Below are 14,314 nucleotides of genomic sequence, written 5' to 3'. Positions count from 1 at the left end.
AAAGTTTCAACGATCTGATCGTGGAGGAGAATATTTGAGTTACGAGTTTGGTCTTCATTTGAAACAATGCGGAATAGTTTCGCAACTCACGCCACCTGAAACACCATAGCGTAATGGTGTGTCTGAACTTCGTAGCTATACTTTATTAGATATGGTGCAATCTATGATGTCTCTTACCGATTTACCACTATCGTTTTGGGGTTATGCATTAGAGATAGCTGCATTCACGTTAAATAGGGCACCATCTAAATCCGTTGAGACGACTCCATATAACCTATGGTTTGTTAAGAAACCAAAGTTGTCGTTTCTTAAAGGTTGGGGTTGCGATACTTCTGTGAAAAAGTTTCATCCTGATAAGCTCAAACCCAAATCGGAGAAATGTGTCTTCATAGGATACCCAAAGGAAACAGTTGGGTACACCTTCTATCACAGATCCGAAGGCAAGACATTCGTTGCTAAGAATGGATCCTTTCTAGAGAAGGAGTTTCTCTCCAAAGAAGTAAGTGGGAGGAAAGTAGATCTTGATGAGCTAATTGTACCCGCTCCCTTATTGGAAAATAGTTCGTCACAGAAATCTGTTCCTGTGACTCCTACACCAATTAGTGAGGAAGCTAATGATGATGATCATGTAACTTCAGATCAAGTTACTACCGAACCTCGTAGGTCAACCATATTGAGATCCACACCAGAGTAGTACAATAATCCTGTTCTAGATGTCATGTTACTTGACCATGACGAACCTACGAACTATGAGGAAGCGATGATGAGCCTAGATTCCACGAAATGGCTTGAGGCCATGAAATCTGAGATGGGATCCATGTATGAGAACAAAGTATGGACTTTGATTGACTTGCCCGATGATCGGTGAGTCATTAAGAATATATGGATCTTTAAGAGGAGGACGGATGTTGATAGTTGTGTTACTATCTACAAAGCTCGAATTATCACAAAATGTTTTCGGCAAGTTCAAGGTGTTGACTACGATGAGATTTTCTCACTCGTATCGATGCTTAAAAGTCTGTCCGAATCATGTTAGCAGTTGCCGTATTTTATGAAATCTGGCAAATGGATGTCAAAACTGTATTCCTTCATGGATTTCTTAAAAGAAGAGTTGTATATGATGCAACCAGAAGGTTTTGTGAATCCTAAAGGTGCTAACAAAGTGAGGAAACTCCAGCGATCCATCTATGGATCGGTGCAAGCATCTCAGAGTTGGAATATATGATTTGATAAAGTGATCAAAGCATATGGTTTTATACAGACTTGCGGTGAAGCCTGTATTTACAAGAAAGTGAGTGGGAGCACTACAACATTTCTGATAAGTATATGTGAATGACATATTGTTGATCAGAAATAATGTAGAATTTTTTGGAAAGCATAAAGAAATGTTTGAAAAGAGTTTTTCAAAGAAAGACCTCGATGAAGCTGCTTACTCATTGAGCATCAAGATCTATAGAGATAGATCTAGATGCTTGATAAGTTTTTTCAATGAGTACATACCTTGACAAGATTTTGAAGTAGTTCAAAATGGAACAGTCAAAGAAGGAGTTCTTGCCTATGTTGCAAGATGTGAAGTTGAGTAAAGACTCAAAACCCGACCACAGCAAAAAATAGAAAGAGAATGAAAAGTCATTCCCTCTACCTCAGTCATAGGTTCTATAAAGTATGCTATGATGTTTACCAGTCCTATTGTATACCTTAGCATCTCTCTGGAAAGGGAGTACAATAGTGATCTAGCAGTAGATCACTGGACAGCGGTCAAAATTATCCTTAGAGGACTAAGGAAATATTTCTCGGTTATGGAGGTGATAAAAAGAGTTCGTCGTAAAGAGTTACATCGATGCAAGCTTTTTACATCGATCTAGATGACTCTAAGTCTCGATCTGGATACATATTGAAAGTGGGAGCAATTAGCTAGAGTAGCTCCGTGCAGAGCATTGCAGACATAGAAATTTGTGAAATACATACGGATCTGAATGTTGCAAACCCATAGGCTAAAACTTCTCTCACAAGCAAAACATGATCACTCTTTGGGTGTTAATCACATAGCGATGTGAACTAGATTATTTAGTCTAGTAAACCCTTTGGGTATTAGTCACATGGCACTACAAAAAATACACTTCCATGATGATACGTGTTTGTCACAGTAGGTCGCGTTTTTTGTCATGCATGTACATCCATGACAAATTTATGACAGAATCAAGATAGTCATATCTGTGCTGTCGTAGAAGTGTTCCATGACATTACCAAAATTATCATCACGGAAGTGTCCACTTCCATGATGATAAATCGGGCGTCATGGAAGTGCTTTCGTTAAGGGTGACCGACACATGGCATCTACCGTAACGGAACGCCGTTAAGCTATCGGGTCAGGTTTTGGATCCGATAACCCGTTAACAGCCCCGACCAATGGGAAATTTCCACATGTAATATTCTTATTGGCCGGACGAGACATGTGTCAGCTCGTCAGTGGGTCAGATATGCGCCTATGATACGTCGACATGTGGCATGGCCCAACAGAGGCCCATTCCTGTGAAAAGGCCAGCCCGTTTGACTTGGTCAAAAGGTGGCGGGCCGGCCCATGGAAATCATGTTAATGGCCTGTTCGCATATAGCCCATTTACAGCTCGCTAACCCAAGTCCCATTACGCACTATCCGAATTTGGCCCAGTAGCGTCATCTGGGTCATCTAATATGATTCTAGCCCGTTTTCACTTCTGGCCCATGTATGGCCCATGACGTCTTTTGGCCCATATGAGGCCCTATGTAACTCTTGGCCTATTAACGGCCCGTGGTGAAACTGGCCCGTAATGAACAGTGTATCACTTTACACCCATTAACGGCCCGTGGTGAAACTGGCCCATAATGAACAGTGTATCACTTTATACCCATTAACGGCCCGTTATTCCGTTGGGCCGTTTCCAGCCCATGTTATCTTTCGGCCTTCTCAGAGCCCATTTATTCTTGGGCTCATTTCCAGCATTCGTTTACTTACGGCCCGTTACTGTCATTTTCTGCTTGTGGGCCAAATTCAACCCGTGGTTACAGTCGGCCCGTTTGTGGTCCATTAATACGTTGGGCCGTTTTCATAGCGTCATCAAATACTATTAACGATGGCCCGTTACGGTCGGCCCATGAACGGACAATTCCAACTCTAGCCCGTTTACAGCCATAATGCGTCCTGTTATTGGCCCATGTTTGGCCAATCGATCATACGGCCCGTATAAGGCCCATTGATGATACGGCCCGTAGAAGGCCCATTGTTTCTACGGCCGTAGAAGGCCTACTGTTTCTACGGCCCGTAGAAGGCCCACTGTTTCTACGGCCCATAGGAGACCCAGTGTCACTACAGTAAATATTAGCCCATGGTTATCGTGGCCTAGTTTTAGAAAATAGGTTATTGCAGCCACTAGTTAACCGTGGAAAAAGAACTGCAATGACTACAAGCAAACAAATAAACAAGACAACAATGAAATAAATAAGCAAGCAACTAACGCTAGGCTATCACGGCTATTACACATATTACATCCATTGGGCATGAAAGTTCGCCACCAGTGCAAATATAGGGAACAAAGCATCATATCATATACACTGTCCGTCAAAATTGGCCACCAGTGCAAATAAACACGGCAGCAAAACAAGAGCATAACTGAAACAACTTCAGAAAAGCTCAAGAAACGTTATCCTGGGTATCCACCATGCTGGCAATAAGCTTAGCAAGCTGATTAGCTTTGTCCTGTTTGGCGCTAAATCCTCAACGCTTGCTGTTGCACCAGAAACTATGCATCTGAATGCTCCAGGGATTTCCGCAGTCCTTCCGCTTCTTGTCGCAGCACAGCTGATCGATATCTTTCAGCTTGTAGTTGAGACTCAAGAAACCGACTGATTCAGACAGTGAGTTTGAATAGCTTGTGCAGCGGTAGTGGCAGTAACTCCAACACTAAACAAGATAGGATGTGTCACTATCCTTAACCTTATCTGCATTACTTCCTTTACCGTTGCTTAATAAGGCACTTCTCCCAATATTCTGTCAGCATTCTAAAAGAAGAAACAAGCAGACACATAACAAGTTTAGCATGTACTAGTATATGAAACTCATTTCGGTGAACCAGTTCATTACTAAGGTGGACAGGATTAAACTACCAAGTCTTCTATTGCCAATGTAGCGACCCGACCTCAGATGGTCAAGTCTCTGTGCTTCAGTGTCATCCCTGGATCGGTAATGCTAACACACACAGTACTCGAAGGATTTATAACAGAGTAGCAATCACACACTTATTACATTGAATGTCTCAAAAGAGAACTCATTACAGTAATATGGCTTAAGGCCATCCAATGCGATAACAGCGGAAGGCTTGGAAGATAAAGTGAGTCCATCAACTCCAACGGCATAGCTGAGCTGCATGGCAACGACCTAACGAACCTTACTCCTCGTCTGAAAAGTCTGCAACATAATACGTTGCAGCCCGAAAATGGGCCAGCACATGGAATATGCTGGCAAAGTAACACAGTAGAGCAACAACAGAATAATGCTATCACTACATGCATATTTGGCTGGTGGAAAGCTCTATGGTTACAGTTTTGCGAAAAGCCAATTTTTCCCTACAACAAAGGAATAGATTTTAATTTAACTATCATGGTGGTTGAACAACATTGAGAAGGTTCCTCTAACTCAATCCCAATTAAAGTGATTAACAACCCAACAATATTAGTTAAACATGATGAGATACTTGTGATAGCCCAAGTACTAGACACTCAAGAATTGTCCATAACCGGGGACACGGCTAACCATGATTAGATTGTACACTCTGCAGAGGTTTGCGCACTTTTCCCCACAAGACTCGATCGCCTCCGTTGGATTTCTCGCACTACAGGGTGTTTGAGAAACGGATGACCGAGACACAGTCTTTCAGAAACATTAACTCTCTACTCCGGACAGACCATACCAAACCTACATCCCACTACCTGCTGATCTGCCTCTTCAAGAGCTTCACGTAACTTACTCAACTATGCTAGAGCCCATAATAGCTTGTGGCTGCACACGGAAGTTTCTAGCATGAATCATCTCAGTTCCCTTTGAGCCTGGGTGGCGGTCCATAGGAAGATCACACGGGTACTCCGGGATTTCCAAAAAATACAGGCAACACTGGGTACTCCAGGTGCCTCAATCCACCCAGTTGTTTGATTAAGTTGCCACCTTAAGTTGAACCATTAATTAACAAACTCACATCTGTCATGGATTTCACTCAAACCCAAACCACGTCTACGAGCATAGCATAGCATAGTAATATAAGCAACGCGTAGAGTAACTCCCAAGGGTTTGAATGTAACAGGGCAATAGGTTCTACCTCATCAACTACTTCCCAACCCACAAGTTAATGACATCCTAATCATGCAATGTTTGAGGATTGGAACTAATGCATAAAAACTGGGTGATAAAGGGGTATGATCAAAGTGTTACTTGCCTTGCTGACGATCTGCGAAACCTAGGGACTCGTAGTAGCACGCTTCGCACTCCGGGTGTTCTATCGCAAGCAAACAATAGCATACATAAGTAACAAGCAATGATGCACAAGCAAAACTCAAATAAAAGAGGGTTGACCAGAAGTTTCAACTTAAGAACTCCGGTTCGCAAAAAGAATCAAATCAAACGAAGCAACGAAACTCAAACAGCGAAAGAAAGAAGCTTCATTTACTAATCTGAAAGTAGGTCAAATTTTACAGTAGCAAAAACTTGTTTGAGTTGGTTAAACGGAAAGAGGGTTTTGGGACGAAACTCTAGGCGCTTGAATTGCCTGATTCCGACTAACGAGCGAAAAGATAAACAGAAACTAAGATCGGATCAGAAATCGTGATCAGAAAAATCACGGAATAAATCCAATAAAAGAAAACTCACGAACAGACTAATGAATGAGCGTTCGTTAGCTGTAACTAACGGGCGAAAACTGTTCGTTAAAACGAACGTACGGACGAATGTCCGCTAACTAGAAGAACCGAGAAAAACCGGCGAATCCGAAAAAAAAACCGGATCTAGGGTTTTAAAAAACCCGAACGGTTTTTAGAAAAAAAATGGTGGAGGAAACCGGGTGCTACCTCCGGCGAGGGGTCTCCGGCGAGGCGGGGCAGCGGCGGGGCGGCGGCGCTCGGCGGCGGCCGCGCGGGGCTGCGACGGCGGCGGCAAGCGGTGGCGGGGTTGCGGCGACGGGGCTGGCGGCGGTGGCGGTGTGATGTTGGGGGCGGGGGTGGCGGCGTATATAAAGGGGGCGGGGCGGCGACTTGGAGGAGGGTGCAAGGCACGGCGTAGGCGGAGTCCAACTCGGAATCCGGTCCGAGTGGCGGTGGCGGCAGCGGGGCTGCGGGCCTGGCTCGGCTGGGCCTTAGGCACAGTCGGGCGCGGGAACTTTTTTTTAAATAATTTCGCCGATAAAAAAATCCTAGAAAAATAAAATAAAAATCTAAAAATGCCAAAATAAATTTTCACCGTCTAAATAAAATATTTAGAACGAGATGAACATTTTCTTGGCCCTAAAATGCAAGTTTGAAAAACGTGCAATTTTTCTAATGCAAACAAAATTGCAATAAAAATCCAAATAAAACAAATATTTGATTTTAATATTTTTTCTCCAATATTTCAATTATTTTGGAGAAGTCATATTATCTCCTCTCATATATTTTAGTATGAAATATTTTTGGAGAGAAAATAATTAAAACCAAAATCCTCGTTTCAAAATTTGATAAAATCAAATTTGAAAACCGGGAAATCCCCAACTCTCTCCGAGGGTCCTTGAGTTGCTTAGGATTTTGAGGATCGCGAGACGAAATGCGAATAAAATATGATATGCATGGATGACTATGTATAACATTCCAAATTGAAAATTTGGGATGTTACAAACCTACCCCCCTTAAGATGAATCTCGCCCTCGAGATTCGGGTTGGCTAGAAAATAGGTGTGGGTGGTCTTTGCGGAGATCATCCTCTCGTTCCCATGTGGCTTCATCCTCGGTATGGTGGCTCCACTGAACTTTACAAAACTTGATAACCTTACTGCGGGTGACTCTGCTGGCAAACTCAAGAATCTTAACTGGTTTCTCCTCATAAGTCAAATCACTGTCCAACTGAATCGCCTCCAGGGGTACTGTATCTCTTAGCGGTATATCTGCCATCTCAGCATGACACTTCTTCAGCTGTGAAACGTGAAACACGTCATGAACTCCTGACAATCCCTCGGGTAACTCCAACTTGTAGGCAACTTCTCCCATCCGTTCCAAAATACGATACGGTCCTACAAATCTCGGGGCTAACTTTCCCTTAACTCCAAAACGTTTCACTCCTCGCAAGGGTGATACTCGCAGATATGCTCGATCTCCAATTTCATAGGTTACCTCCTTGCGTTTTGAGTCAGCATAACTCTTCTGCCTGGACTGAGCAATCTTCAGTCTGTCACGAATCAATTTAACCTTCTCCTCAGACTCCTTGATCAAGTCTGGTCCAAACAACTGTCGGTCTCCTACCTCATCCCACATTAACGGTGTTCTGCACCTTCGTCCATACAGGGCTTCAAACGGTGCCATCTTCAAACTGGCTTGATAGCTATTGTTGTATGAAAACTCTGCGTATGGCAAATTGTCATCCCAACTAGATCCATAATCTAGCGCACAGGCTCTCAACATGTCCTCCAGAATTTGGTTGACTCTCTCTGTTTGTCCATCCGTCTGCGGGTGAAATGTTGTACTAAACTCCAATCTCGTTCCCAAAGTCTGGTGCAACTGGTGCCAAAACTTTGAGGTAAACTGTGTTCCTCGATCTGATACGATGGTCCTCGGAACTCCATGCAGACATACTATCCTGGACATATATATCTTGGCCAACTTTGCACTTGTATAGGTGGTTTTCACTGGGATGAAGTGAGCTACTTTGGTCAAGCGATCAACTACTACCCATATGGAATCATATCCCGCTTTGGTCCTGGGCAATCCGGTGATAAAGTCCATGCCCAGTTTATCCCACTTCCATTCGGGTATCGGCATAGGCTGTAACAGTCCTGCTGGCTTCTGATGCTCTGCCTTCACGCGCTGACATACATCACATACGGCTACATACTCGGCAATATCCTTCTTCATACCGGTCCACCAGAAACGTTCCTTCAAATCCAAATACATCTTGGTGTTTCCGGGGTGTATCGAGTATGGTGAGTCATGGGCCTCTTGAAGTATTAACTTCCTGATCTCCTGGTTATTGGGCACATAAACTCGGTCCTCAAACCACAAGGTATCATGCTCATCCTCACGAAAACCTTTGGCCTTTCCTTTGCCCATCTTCTCCTTTATCTCGGCAATCTCTTTGTCATCCTTCTGAGCTTCCCGAATTTTGTCCAGCAATGTCGACTGGACCTCCATTGTTGCAATAAATCCTCTAGGAACAATCTCCAATCGAAGTTCCATGATGTCCTCTGCTAATTCCTTCGGCAGTCCCTTGCTTTCAAGGATATTAGCATAACTCTTCCGGCTCAAAGCGTCTGCTACGACATTGGCCTTTCCTGGATGATAGTGTAGCTTCATGTCATAATCCTTTATAAGCTCCAACCATCTCCTCTGTCGAAGGTTCAGCTCCTTCTGGGTGAAAATGTACTTCAAACTCTTATGGTCCGTGTACACATCACAATGGTTTCCAATAAGGTAATGTCTCCAGGTCTTCAATGCATGCACTACGGCTGCTAACTCCAAATCATGCGTGGCATAGTTCAACTCATGAGGTTTTAGTTGTCGTGAGGCATACGAAACAACTCTCCCGTCCTGCATAAGCACACATCCAAGTCCTAAGCGTGAGGCATCGCAGTACACTTGGAACTCCTTATGTATATCTGGCAGTGTTAGCACTGGCGCTGTAGTCAAACGTTTCTTCAACTCCTGGAAACTTGCCTCGCAATCTTCTGTCCATTTAAACTTAGTATCCTTCTTTAACAGTTCAGTCATTGGCTTTGCAATCTTGGAAAAGTTCTCAATGAATCTCCGATAGTATCCTGCGAGTCCAAGAAAACTGCGGATCTCGCTAACTGAAGTGGGTGCCAACCATTCAGTGACTGACTGAATTTTGCTGGGGTCTACTGCTATACCTTCTCCCGATATAACATGTCCAAGGAACCCGACTTCCTTCAACCAAAACTCGCATTTGCTAAACTTAGCATACAACTGGTGTTCCCTGAGTTTCTCGAGAACTAAGCGCAAATGCTCCTTGTGCTCCTCCTCGTTCTTCGAGTATACCATAATATCATCAATAAACACCACAACAAACTTGTCCAAATACTCCATGAACACCTTGTTCATCATGCTCATGAAATAGGCAGGGGCGTTAGTCAGTCCAAATGACATGACCGTGTACTCGTATAATCCATATCGTGTTGTGAACGCTGTCTTCGGTATATCCTTCTCTCGTATCTTCAACTGATGATACCCCGATCGCAAATCGATCTTCGAAAACACTTTAGCTCCTTGCAATTGATCAAACAGATCGTTGATCATCGACAGTGGGTACTTGTTCTTAATAGTCACTTCATTTAATGCTCGATAATCAACAACCATCCTCAGGGATTTATCCTTCTTCTCAACCAAAAGTACTGGGGCTCCCCAAGGTGATGAACTTCTTCGGATGTATCCTTTCTCCAATAACTCCTTGATCTGTTTCTTAATTTCTTCCAGATCATTTGCGGGCATCCGATAGGGTCTCTTGGATATTGGTCCTGTACCTGGCAATAGCTCTATCAAAAACTCAATGTCTCTATCCGGTGGCATGCCTGGTAACTCCTCTGGAAAAACATCCGGGTAATCCTTCACTACAGGCACTTCCTCCTGAACAACTCCCGTAAGGGCATTCACTTGACTCCTCCTAGGCACATGCCTAGATACATACTTAATCCTTTTTCCTTCCGGGGTGGTGAGATAAATCGACTTACTAGCACAGTCAATGCTTCCTCCAAACTTTGACATCCAGTCCATACCCAATATCACATCCAATCCTTGTGACTCCAAGATAATTAGGTCGGACGGAAAAACATGTGTACCAATGGTTAAGGGTATCTGGTCACACCATCGGCTAGCCATATACTCTGCTCCGGGTGAACTCACTAAAAGAGGGGTCCTAAGGGTTTGGGTTGGTAGTTTAAACTTATCCACGAATCCCCTTGATATGTATGAATGCGATGCACCAGTATCGAAAAGAACAAGAGCGGTAAATGACTTAACCAAAAACTTACCTATTACCGCGTCCGGCTGCTCTTCAACCTCCTCCACGTTAACGTGGTTCACTTGTCCTTTGTTGAATGGATTTGGCTTCTTCCCAGCGCTCCCATTTCCATTTCCATTCTTTCCTTCAGGGCACTCCGTGGCGTAGTGTCCAGTCTTCCCGCACTTGAAACAAGTAACATGACTTAAGTCCCTTTTGGCGGGTGTGGCTGGGTTGGGCGGTTATGATTATTGTTGGTTCCGTTCCCATTCCCATTCTTAGAACCATTGTGGTTATGCGATCCTCCTCCAGTGTGGTTGTGACCTCCATGGTTATGAACAAGTCCTCCAGAGTTCGGGGTTAGGTGAGGTTTCTGCTAAGCTCCTGGGTTGTACTTCCCCTGTCCATACTTCATTTTGCGGCTCTCAATCTGTTGCTGCTTCCCTTCAATCATAGAGCCTTATCTACCAACTCCTGGTAGTTGTTGAAGGTTGCTACCATCAACTGCATGCTCATCTCATCATTCAGCCCTTCCATAAACTTCTCCTGCTTCGCAGCATCTGTGGCCACATCATCAGGGGCATAGCGAGATAACTTGCTAAACTCGTCCACGTACTGAGCCACAGTACTGTTCCCTTGGCGTAAGTTGCGGAACTCTCGCTTCTTCATTTGCATAGCTCCAGTGAAGACATGGGCTGTGCGGAAAGCTTGCTGAAACTGGTCCCAAGTGACATTGGCTATAGGAAAAGTGGCTGTGTAATTCTCCCACCATGAGGCTGCTGGTCCATCCAATTGATGTGCGGCAAAGCGCACTCTCTCAGCATCTGTGCAACCTGCGGTGGTCAACTCCCTTCCAATACGGCGTAGCCAATCGTCCGCAACTATGGGCTCGGTGCTACTGGAAAACACCGGCGGTTGTAACCTTAGAAAATGGGCTGGGTTGTCCGCGGGCGGCGGGTTGTTGTTGTTGTTATTGTTGTTGCCCTGGTTCTGAACTAGCAATTGCATCAAAGTATTCTGCTGTTGGATCAACTGGGTGAGCTCCGGTGGGAAAGCAAAACCGGTGTCACGTCTCGGAGGCATCTGAGGGGTTTAGATGGAAGAGATTTAGAATAGAAAAGAGGTCTAATGAGAAAACACTACCCATATGCACATGAGACAAACACAATCATTTCACTCAATCAATCAAGCAAGGGCATACAAACGATCTAGAACTATCGCACAAGTGCTCAACTACTACTAAATACATGGGGGAATACTAGTGATATATGGTAGTCATCTAGAAATTTTGATCGGTGGAAGACTCCATGATGTCTGCTCCAGCTTCGTCTTCAAAGTCATCATCACTAGGATCGGAATCAGTGTCGTCGATGATGATGTAGTCCTCAGGGCGTATATCCTTGGGTTCTTCTTCTTCTTCTATTGGTGCTGGTCCTCTCATGAATACTCCGATCTTCTTGACTAAGTCGTCATTCTTCTCCAGTAGTGTCTTGATTTCCTCCTCATATCCATCGCGTGTAAACTTGAGTTCTTCCTCCAGCTCAATGATCCTAGTCTTCGCCTTCTTCAAGTCCATCATGTCCGTGCACATCTGGTTTTCCTGACGTCGGATGTGCTGGTTTAACTCTTGGATGAAAGCTGCAATGGATCTATCCTTCCTGGTGCTGATTACTTCCCATTGCTCGTCTCGGCGCCCACATATTTGGTAAATAGTGTCCTTAAGCTCCCTGTTGTAAACTTCTCCAATGCGTCCCATGGTAATGTGGGCTGCCATGCTCTTGCCTAGACTCTAGGTGGGTGCTTCGAAAGAAAACTCTATGGGTTTAGGAGTTGGCGAGAACGTCCTTCCTGGAACTTGTAGTTGAATCATCCAGCGTTCCTCTTCAGGTAAAGTGGCGTTGTACGTCCCGGTGAAGCTTGGTATTCCAATGTTCAAGTACCTAGTGACTTCCTTCAAGTGGCGTCCAAAAGGTGTGTCTTCATCCGGTTGTGCAAACTTGTTCTTCATCTCCGTCATCCTAAAGAGTAGAAAATGGAGAGGAGTTAGAAATGAGAAGAGAAGGGTGACCTAGGGTTTATCTTAGTGGTCGTGTCCTACACTCAGCGTGTGCTCTGATACCATCTTGTAGCGACCCGACCTCAGATGGTCAAGTCTATGTGCTTCAGTGTCATCCCTGGATCGGTAATGCTGACACACACAGTACTCGAAGGATTTATAACAGAGTAGCAATCACACACTTATTACATCGAATGTCTCAAGAGAGAACTTATTACAATAATATGGCTTAAGGCCATCTAATACGATAACAGCGGAAGGCTTGGAAGATAAAGTGAGTCCATCAACTCCAACGGCATAGCTGAGCTGCACGGCAACGACCTAACGAACCTTACTCCTCGTCTGAAAAGTCTGCAACATAATACGTTGCAGCCCGAAAACGGGTCAGCACATGGAATATGCTGGCAAAGTAACACAGTAGAGCAAGAACAGAATAATGCTATCACTACATGCATATTTGGCTGGTGGAAAGCTCTATGGTTACAGTTTTGCGAAAAGCCAATTTTTCCCTACAACAAAGGAATAGATTTTAATTTAACTATCATGGTAGTTGAACAACATTGAGAAGGTTCCTCCAACTCAATCCCAATTAAAGTGATTAACAACCCAACAATATTAGTTAAACATGATGAGATACTTGTGATAACCCAAGTACTAGATACTCAAGAATTGTCCATAACCGGGGACACGGCTAACCATGATTAGATTGTACACTCTGCAGAGGTTTGCGCACTTTTCCCCACAAGACTCGATCGCCTCCGTTGGATTTCTCGCACTACAGGGTGTTTGAGAAACGGATGACCGAGACACAGTCTTTCAGAAACATTAACTCTCTACTCCGGATAGACCATACCAAACCTACATCCCACTACCTGCTGATCTGCCTCTTCAAGAGCTTCACGTAACTTACTCAACTATGCTAGAGCCCATAATAGCTTGTGGCTGCACACGGAAGTTTCTAGCATGAATCATCTCAGTTCCCTTTGAGCCTGGGTGGCGGTCCATAGGAAGATCGCACGGTTACTCCGGGATTTCCAAAAATACAGGCAACACTGGGTACTCCAGGTGCCTCAATCCACCCAGTTGTTTGATTAAGTTACCACCTTAAGTTGAACCATTAATTAACAAGATCACATCTATCATGGATTTCACTCAAACCCAAACCACGTCTACAAGCATAACATAGCATAGTATATAAGCAACGCGTAGAGTAACTCCCAAGGGTTTGATTGTAACAGGGCAATAGGTTCTACCTCAACAACTACTTCCCAACCCACAAGTTAATGACATCCTAATCATGCAATGTTTGAGGATTGGAACTAATGCATAAAAACTGGGTGATAAAGGGGTATGATCAAAGTGTTACTTTCCTTGCTGACGATCTGCGAAACCTAGGGACTCGTAGTAGCACGCTTCACACTCCGGGTGTTCTATCGCAAGCAAACAATAGCATACATAAGTAACAAGCAACGACGCACAAGCAAACTCAAATAAAAGAGGGTTGACCAGAAGTTTCAACTTAAGAACTCCGGTTCGCAAAAAGAATCAAATCAAACGGAGCAACAAAACTCAAACGGCGAAAGAAAGAAGCTTCATTTACTAATCTGAAACTATGTCAAATTTTATAGTAGCCAAAAACTTGTTTGAGTTGGTTAAACGGAAAGAGGGTTTCGGGACGACACTCTAGGCGCTTGAATCACCTGATTCCGACTAACGAGCGAAAAGATAAACAGAAACTAAGATCGGATCAGAAATTGCGATCAGAAAAATCACGGAATAAATCCGATAAAAGAAAACTCACAAGCAGACCAACGAACGAGCGTTCGTTAGCTATAACTAACGGGCGAAAACCATTCGTTAAAACGAATGTACGGACGAACGCCCGCTAACTAGAAGAACCGAGAAAAACCGGCGAACCCGAAAAAAAACGGAACTAGGGTTTTAAAAGAAACCGAACGTTTTTTAGAAAAAAAACAGGCGGTGGAAACCGGGTGCTACCTCCGGCGAGGGGGCTCCGGCGAGGCGGGGCAGCAGCGGGGC

Source organism: Triticum aestivum, chromosome 2A (assembly GCF_018294505.1).
Source record: "Triticum aestivum cultivar Chinese Spring chromosome 2A, IWGSC CS RefSeq v2.1, whole genome shotgun sequence".
Classification (NCBI taxonomy): Eukaryota; Viridiplantae; Streptophyta; class Magnoliopsida; order Poales; family Poaceae; genus Triticum; species Triticum aestivum.
Note: the sequence above shows the minus strand (reverse complement) of the source record.